Consider the following 9,940-nt stretch of genomic DNA (forward strand, 5'->3'; position numbering starts at 1 on the left):
GATTCTTCGAGAGAGACACAGAGAGCACCGAGCGTTTGTGCTCCTCAGCTCGTCCACCATGGACAGCTGCTGGACTTTCGCCCGATGGCGATTCTGGCCATGACTTCCAAATCTAAGGGCATGGGGAGGTAGAAGGGAGGTAGGGGATGTATGGGGACTATCTACCTTGGTCAATTGCAGCTTGAGGAAGGAGATCAACAGAACGCAGCCTTCCCAGGCAAGAACAGAGAAACTCGATTTAGAGAGTAAGATGGTGAGCGGCGGAGTGGGATGGCTCGGTAGGCTTGGCGTGTCCTTTATAGGCAGGAGATGCGGGGCTGGAGGTGGAGCTGGCATTTGGCTAGCTAGTCATGTGAATTGGATTTCACGTGATGAACTTGGAGTGGGTCTTTGGTCATGAGTGCATTAATTCAAATGATAGACTTTGAGTGGTCTTTGGACTTGACGAGCACATCAAGACTAGAGTGTGCTTTGGGCTAAACGTGCTTGGTGGTGAGGTGCTGATTCATTCATGCAGGTCAAGGAATTAATGGGGAAGGAGACCACAGGTCAAGGAAACATTAGAGAATGAGAAGATCAATTGCAGATTAGCTACCTCAGCTGATTATTGCAGCTCAGGAGAAATCGATAGACGCAACCTTCACGGGCAAGAACAGAGAAACTTGATTTGAGAGAAGCAAGTGAGCAACGGAGCAGAACGGCTCGACGTAACCTTTTAAAGGCAGGCGACACGAAGGCGCGACAGCGATGCGTCGTAAGGTTAGCGGCTAACTAGCTTGCTTAAAGGTAATAAAACGGTGCTGCGCACGACGTGATGCCTCGAACGAACAGCGATTCCACGGCGGTACAGTACTTTCCACGCTGCTACAGCACGTTCCACGTCTACAGTGTTTCTGCGTGCTACAGTATTCCTGTGCGCTACAGTGTTCCATGTGGAAAGGGTGCTTGGGAAGTGGAGTGCCCGAAGGGCAAGTCTTGACTGCAGAGGTGACCATGACCAAAGTCTGAGCCATCATCATACTATGACTGGCCGGGTATACCTTTTGAGCACAACAGTGTGTCGTGGTTGGCAGGCCAGCTTAGTCAAATCACTGTCATTAGCTTCTAGTCCTTTGTATGCTTCGAAAGTTAGATTTTCTATTGGCTGCACCTGGTTCTGGTTGTGGTGACTCAGCGGCTGTACAGCCAGAACCAATCCCAGGAAGATGTTGACTGCCTGTAGTCAGAGTACAAGGCAAGGATCTAGATTGTTATTAGTCGTGCATTACTTACGAGCACCCTGACTGTTAGTGGTGGACTTGTGAATCGTGATATTCACAGTCGGCGTCGGCGCGAGGCAAACAAAGGGATGGTGAGCTGGGGAGGGAGAGCAGAGCTGTGGCATTGGTGCACACACGGTAGTTCGGCTCGGCAAATGTAGACATAAGTAATCAAGTCAGAGATAGAAGCAAAGCAAAAGCCAGAGAGCATGGATGCGGATGGATGATGAGACTTTGCAATGCAGCGAATTGCAGGGCCATGATGAGAACGAGACAGTAATCAAAAGTAATGCCAGGCGAGTACGGTGCACGTCGGAAAAATAAACGAAGCTGTTGCGCTCTATTTCTCGTCAGTTCGTGCTTAACAAAATAAACCCGTGAGTTTATATATATGTATCATTCTATTTATTAATGGATTTTATTTTATTTATAAAAGTTGATTTTCCTGCTTAATCTAACAGGACAAACCGTTCTCTAGAATCGTCGTCGGACATTCCTGAATTTTTCTACGCACTGCGTAATTTATCTTGAGCGTTTATTTGAGTCCACGAAACTAAGTCACATAGGATTCACTTATCGCCTCAAGTACGTTTAAATTAAAAACCCAATAAAACTCGATTCGGAAATTTTTCTTAGGCCTAAATCGTGGTGCTAAACAAATTCATAACACCAAGGGTGTTACAACCAACCCCCCTTAAAGAGAATCTCGTCCCGAGATTCGAAGCAAGAACCAGAAGAGGGGAAAACGCGTTCACATTTCATAGATCAGGGATTACACGAAAGATTACACGACTTCGAATACTAAACCATACGAGGATCAGGGATACATGGTTAAGAGCAACCTAGTACAACCAAGACTTAATCCAGAAGTCGAGATAGACGAGGGCAATGGAGAAACAACAAGATAATGATTATCCAAAACATAGAGTAGCACCAACAGATCCAAAAACAGTCGACTGAGAAGTAAAACATTACGAACCCTAAGATCGAGCTATCCAAAGGTAGACTTGAACTTCTCCGAAAACCAGATCCCTTCTTCTCTTCAGGTTACACCATCACCTCAGACTGACGAACCTAGCTTCACAAGGTCAACTGGATTTCATAGCTCTGCTCCGTATGCGAGGAGAATGGGGATGAAGAAGAAGAGCAAGGACCAAGGGTATCTTATAGTGGCGAACGGAGGTGGAGCGCAAATCACCGGCAGTGGAGGCGGAGTGGATGGGATACACAGACGGTTCATGCTGTGAAGATAAGCTCGGACATGGTGCGCTTCCTGCGCGAGCGGCAGAGGGAAATAAAGGAGAGGAGAGGGGGTCCGCTCGACGAGGCAGGCGTGCGGCGGTCATGTCACCAAAAGAAGAAGGAAGAGAGGGGGAAGGGGAAATAAGGGGGGGTCTGGTACGGGAAACGATGGTGCGGGGTAGAGAGCCGACCGAACGCCAGGAAAAGGAAAAGTGCACAGTGCACAAGGACGGCGAGTGCGGCACAATGCTGCGGCCACGCGAGAAAGGGAAGCTAAAGGGCCTGACACAGACGGCGTTCACAGGGCATGCAATGAAATAACCCGGCATACATAGCGTGGTCAACTAAACACAGGGCTTGGGACATGACATCCACTCAGGCTTTTACAAGCACTCCCTACTACTCGACCACATCCGTCTTTCATGTAGACTAAGACCATGTCATACGTTCTTCCTCCAAAACCACCTCTTGTTTACCTTGAGAGAACACTTCTGCATCAACCCGTTGTGGACTTCCCATTTGAACACCTGAACATTTCTAAGGAGAAAATTTTGTAGCAAAACGGTATGGTGGTGTAACTTGGTAAAGGTACTTGGTTAACAACCTCGATACCAGCGCGTGCCGAGTAGCGTCACCATGTGGCAGCTGTTCCACAGGGAGCCCTCGGTTTCATCGTGGCACCATAAGCTTTTAACCAGGCAACTATTACCAACTTACATGCCATGAAGGCGGTGGGGTTATAGACCACAGAGTGAGGGGAGTATTGCAAGAGAAAATTCAAACGACAAGGGTTCCCTTCACAACATGGGACAAGGAATTCAAATCCAACGGCGGATTTGTTTTAAAGAGATTCAAGTGTTCTGCTGGGACATCCACAATTAGTCGATACAGTGTCCTATGTTCATGGCTAATCTGCTGGTATCAGAATGTCAACTTCTCTTGCAACCCGCTTAATTTCGCCCATGAAAACTCTTAAGCACATCTAACAAACTTAAGGTAGATGAACGCAATAAACACAATGAACTAAATAAAATGCATGTTCCAATGGTCTGATACGGGTACATCATACATGCATTCAGGCTCCCATTCACGATACAACATTCACCTTTCCTACTGGCGGACGATCTTAACAACTACGGACAAACAACACAGCAAGAATACAATACCGGAGGATAGTGATGAAAAACACTACTACTACGGGTACAGCATCCCAAGGCCACTAATCTACATCTTCTCGTGGCAATGGCTGAGTGAGAGGAATTAAGGGCTCTGCTTCTGACACTTCTGAGGGTGGAGGTGCTGGCGGCACTACCACATCGGTTCTCCTTCCTTCAGGCGAGTGGATAGGGATCCCTTCCAAGATCAGGGCATCCTGCCTTTCAGTAGCCAGCGTCCTCTGCTTGGCCCTAGAGACAAGATAGGCCTCACGCAGCTGATGGACATGCCGGTCTTCAGCCTCCTTTAGAGCTTCCGACATGGTAGTCTCCTGGCTCTCAGCAGCTGCAGCACTGGCATGCGCTTCAGCGAGCTGCACCTCGAGCATCCGAGTGAAGATCTCGGCCTCCTCGGCTCGACTGAGGCAGATCCTCAGTTCCAAGGCTTGCTGGTCATACTATTCATCCAGAGCGAGCAGGTACGTGGTCAAGTGCACCACGGTAGGACTGTCCTCTTGCGCATCCTGCCCTTGCAAGGCCTCCATGCGAGCCCTCCATGCCCGCCGATTCCTGTCCAAAGGTGGAAAGAACCGCATGGGGGTACGGGCAATGGGCTCCTTATAGATCTAGCAGAGGTACCGCAAGGCTTTGCGGGCCACAACCTGGTAGGTGTCGGTGAAGCGAAACCCGGTTGCGGTCACACTCCAGGCTTCAGTGAGGTTAGGGAACTCCTCACTCTTCTAGATGTAGATGGTAACCTCACACCGCTCGGTGCCATGCTCCTCATACTCATGGCCCTCATACTCGGGACGATCTTTGACTCCGAGCTTTTGCAGGGTGGTATGCAGGATTTTGGGAAAACCCTCAACGTTCAAGCAGTAACTACTAACCCAGGCTCCTGCCATTTCTAGCGGTGGTGGTGAGGAAGGATGAGCAAAAAGCTAGCTCAAGGAAAAGCTAAGCAAGCTAAAGTGCACTGAGTGGTGATACCAATAGCTAAGTCAGGCTCTGCTTATAAAGGCAGAGCGCTCAGTGGTCCTGGCGTGGTTCACCAGGGTTCTCGCACGAGATCACTACGATGAATCGACTAAATTCCGCGTGTTCGAGGCGAGCGATGTTCGAGGCCATTACTAACTAGTACGACTGCAGGGCAAGGGTCCAACAAGAGCACATAAAAGGGGTACGGGGAGACATGGGTCACGACAGGCGTGAAACCACGGGTGAACACGGAACACAAAGCCACAGTGCAGACCTAACTATGGAACAGGAACGAGTCAGTCGTGACACCTATGGAGGGTGTATCTACAAGCAATACGAGTGCTACAATGCACAAACAGGATATGCATGAATGCACGTCCTATACGTCCTTCCATTGTTGCTAGCATATAGGGCAACCGTTCTCATATTTTTGGCACAACGTTCTCTCCCTTTAGCAAGTCGATACTATCGAACTATGCTCGAGTCAGTGTACCTGTAGAAACTTGATTAACCCTATCTAAGTCAGCAGAGTGCCATCTATCCTGGATACATAACCATAGTAATAGGACTACTTATATAACTTCGCATGTAAACGTCCTAACTTTTTGCAAAAATAGGTTGTCAAATTTTAGCTTAGAAAAGGATTTGAAAGCTTTATTTCCTCATTTATGCTCCGATACCACCTGTAGCAGAACCGCCTAATCTAATGCCTCACAGGAGTGCTTGTCTTCCATTAGACACTAAGCACTCAAGGGAGAACACTAAATTACTCGGTTCCGTCGGGCACACCCCAGGGGAGAACCCGAAAATCCACATTTTTGCCATCAGGATCACAAATGAGAGAACAAAGCTTACATCATTCTTAACCATTTCATACATCCCTTTTAGTACAACATCAGAGTATAATAGTTATTGTATAACAGCGGAATGTAATCATATTATCAGAGTTATAAATAATTTAATGTACAGCGGAATTTAAACATGTGATCAGAATTATAGCGGAAATAAACATCTATTCATGATATGATGAAGTATTGATATATGAACTACTACAACAGATTATGAAACTTTCATTTATAAAAACATTTGGTGAGAGTTATAAATAAAAACTACGATCGCGACGTAAAGGAATCCTCGCTGAGCCCACCAGGAGGGATCCACACACAAGGGTCAGCTCTAGCATCAACCTGTCACCTGCAACAGGGGGAATAAAACCCTGAGTACTCAATTGTACTCAGCAAGACTTACCCGACAGGAGGAAAGAAAAGACTCCAAGGATATGCAAGGCTATCTGGCTTGTGGGTTGCATTTGCAGGAAGCATTACTAAGCGTGCGTCCTTATATTTGATTTTTATTAATAGCCGTATTGGTTCATTAACTAACCATTCTATGTAAGCACCTGTGCTATTTTCAAGCAGGTGGTAAGCAATCAGATTTCCTTTTCCATCTTTCATCTTTCATCTTCGGTTCTTACTACGATGCTAAACCGCAGACAAGCCGTACCGGATAGCCCGGCGATTCGCGAATCAATGCCCCCAGCTGGGTACCCCGAAAACATATGCCCCGCTTGTACCCCAGGCACAAGCAGGACCAACCCATCACTCTCCTGTCCCGGGTGTCCAGGTCCCCGTCCAAACTGGGACTCCAAGCCCCCGCCCCTGAGTCCCGTGTCCACGACGACACAACTCCTTACACTCACCAATACACAAACCATATCCCTGCCCGGTCACCATTTTCCTTTCCACCATTTTGATATTTTCCAAGTGATAGTAATCCAATAATATATTTCCTATCTCTCGCGAGTGACAGGCAATCACTCGACTTCTACCGGAGTCCTATAGCATAGCATTCTACATGATCCTGTCATACTAGTAAGACTTATAGGAATAAAGATATATATGCACGTGGGTTTCATTCAACTCCTTAAACTTAATGCACAAATATAATTTAAACTGCAGAAAAGTAGAGGTTATGCATCGGGGCTTGCCTGGATAAAATATAACCAAAAGTTAACATTCCATCTTCGTGATATGATCACCATAGCATCATCTTTCAGCTACTCCAGTTGATCCCACGATCCACCATCGTTCCTATTATGATATGTATTGATGCAAATGCATAGATGTAAATAATCAACGACAGCCAAAATTCTTAGAAATCCAATCACGCTTCCAAAAGTACCATTTCTCCAGCAACTCCCGATGACTCCACAATCCATCGATGTCCCTCCATCGACGTCGAACTCACGGTACTCGGCAAACAGACACAATTAAATATTCACATAAATTCAACTGCGTTCCAAAAATTATGAAACTTTATGGATAGGTGGGGTTCGATTTTAGATGAATTTAGGAAGAAGAAGTGATGGAATCGGAGTTAGCATAGTGGAGATATTAATTGTGCAAGGTAGCCGCTAATTAATCACGGGGAGAGAAAATGAAACGTGATTAGTGGCCACGAACTGCCACTGGTTATTAGAAAGGGAAAAGGAATAAAGAAATGTGTGGAGTGGATTAATGGCTCATGACTCTTGACTTTACGTGTATAGGAGCTGAGTTGGTTCTCGGCTTTGCCACTAGCACATGGCATAGGACAAGCTGCTGCTGTGGACTTAAATAAAGAGCAGAGCGGGTATACGGCTAGGATTCTTCGAGAGAGACACAGAGAGCACCGAGCGTTTGTGCTCCTCAGCTCGTCCACCATGGACAGCTGCTGGACTTTCGCCCGATGGCGATTCTGGCCAGGACTTCCAAATCTAAGGGCATGGGGAGGTAGAAGGGAGGTAGGGGATGTATGGGGACTATCTACCTTGGTCAATTGCAGCTCGAGGAAGGAGATCAACAGAACGCAGCCTTCCCAGGCAAGAATAGAGAAACTCGATTTAGAGAGTAAGATGGTGAGCGGCGGAGTGGGATGGCTCGGCAGGCTTGGCGTGTCCTTTATAGGCAGGAGATGCGGGGCTGGAGGTGGAGCTGGCATTTAGCTAGCTAGTCATGTGAATTGGATTTCACGTGATGAACTTGGAGTGGGTCTTTGGTCATAAGTGCATTAATTCAAATGATAGACTTTGAGTGGTCTTTGGACTTAACGAGCACATCAGGACTAGAGTGTGCTTTGGGCTAAACGTGCTTGGTGGTGAGGTGCTGATTCATTCATGCAGGTCAAGGAATTAATGGGGAAGGAGACCACAGGTCAAGAAAACATTAGAGAATGAGAAGATCAATTACAGATTAGCTACCTCAGCTGATTATTGCAGATCAGGAGAAATCGATAGACGCAACCTTCACGGGCAAGAACAGAGAAACTTGATTTGAGAGAAGCAAGTGAGCAGCGGAGCGGAACGGCTCGGCGTAACCTTTTAAAGGCAGGTGACGCGAAGGCGCGACAGCGACGCGTCGTAAGGTTAGCGGCTAACTAGCTTGCTTAAAGGTAATAAAACGGTGCTGCGCACGACGTGATGCCTCGAACGAACAGCGATTCCACGGCGGTACAGTACTTTCCATGGCTACAGTGTTTCTGCGTGCTACAGTATTCCTGCGCGCTACAGTATTCCATGTGGAAAGGGGGCCTGGGAAGTGGAGTGCCCGAAGGGCAAGTCTTGACTGCAGAGGTGACCATGACCAAAGTCTGAGCCATCATCATACTATGACTGGCCGAGTATACCTTTTGAGCACAACAGTGTGTCGTGGTTGGCAGGCCAGCTTAGTCAAATCACTGTCATTAGCTTCTAGTCCTTTGTATGCTTCGAAAGTTAGATTTTCTATTGGCTGCACCTGGTTCTGGTTGTGGTGACTCAGCGGCTGTACAGCCAGAACCAATCCCAGGAAGATGTTGACTGCCTGTAGTCAGAGTACAAGGCAAGGATCTAGATTGTTATTAGTCGTGCATTACTTACGAGCACCCTGACTGTTAGTGGTGGACTTGTGAATCGTGATATTCACAGTCGGCGTCGGCGCGAGGCAAACAAAGGGATGGTGAGCTGGGGAGGGAGAGCAGAGCTGTGGCATTGGTGCACACACGGTAGTTCGGCTCGGCAAATGTAGACATAAGTAGTCAAGTCAGAGACAGAAACAAAGCAAAAGCCAGAGAGCATGGATGCGGATGGATGAGGAGACTTTGCAATGCAGCGAATTGCAGGGCCACGATGAGAACGAGACAGTAATCAAAAGTAATGCCAGACGAGTACGGTGCACGTCGGAAAAATAAACGAAGCTGCTGCGCTCTATTTCTCGTCAGTTCGTGCTTAACAAAATAAACCCATGAGTTTATATATATGTATCATTCTATTTATTAATGGATTTTATTTTATTTATAAAAGTTGATTTTCCTGCTTAATCTAACAGGACAAACCGTTCTCTAGAATCGTCGTCGGACATTCCTGAATTTTTCTATGCACTGTGTAATTGATCTTGAGCGTTTATTTGAGTCCACGAAACTAAGTCACATAGGATTCACTTATCGCCTCAAGTGCGTTTAAATTAAAAACCCAATAAAACTCGATTCGGAAATTTTTCTTAGGCCTAAATCGTGGTGCTAAACAAGTTCGTAACACCAAGGGTGTTACAGACAGCAACATGCATCTTCCTCCTCTCGACAGCAGGGATGCCGCACTCACCCGCTGGGGCTGGCCGTGCCGAGCTCGCCGGTCGGGGCTGGCCGTGCCGCGCTCTCCAACCGAACCTATCCACGCCGCGTCGGCCTGGGAGGCGTGGGGGCGGAGCTGAGGCGCGTCGTGTGGGCGGCGGCCGGGTTCACCGGAGGTGGAGGGGCAATGGGGCCGCAGAGGTGAGGCGAGGGCGTGCAGGAGGCAGCAGGCTTCGCCGGAGATGAAGGGGCAGTGGGCCGCGGCGTCCTCTGTGCTCGATCTGCAGCCGCGCCTGCCACTAGGGCTGGGGCCTAAGTCCCGAGCGATTCGCCGCGCCGCGCCGACCGTGGCTGCCCGCGCTCGCTGGTCGGGGCTCCCGCGCTCGCCGACAGCGAAGGAGGAAGGGAAGGAGCGAGGGAGGGAACGCCGGTCGCCTGCCGTGCCATTGGAGCCGCGTCCGCGCGACTGGAGCAGGCGCCGCCGCTGGGATAGGACGCGCCACCGCTGGGATAGGACCACGCCGCCACCGGGGATGGGGCAGAGATGCCCGCGGCCGGCAGGGGAGGATCCGGAGGGAGTAGCAGCGCGCGGGAGGCGAAGGAAACCGAGCGGGAGTCGAAGGATACGCGCGAGGCTGTGGCGCGTAAAGTTACGCGGATGAGGGGGATTTTTTCCAACTCCTAAAATATTAGGAGATTGTATTAGGAGTTGTTGGAGATGGA

The sequence above is a fragment of the Miscanthus floridulus genome, chromosome 11 (assembly GCF_019320115.1).
Source record: "Miscanthus floridulus cultivar M001 chromosome 11, ASM1932011v1, whole genome shotgun sequence".
NCBI lineage: Eukaryota > Viridiplantae > Streptophyta > Magnoliopsida > Poales > Poaceae > Miscanthus > Miscanthus floridulus.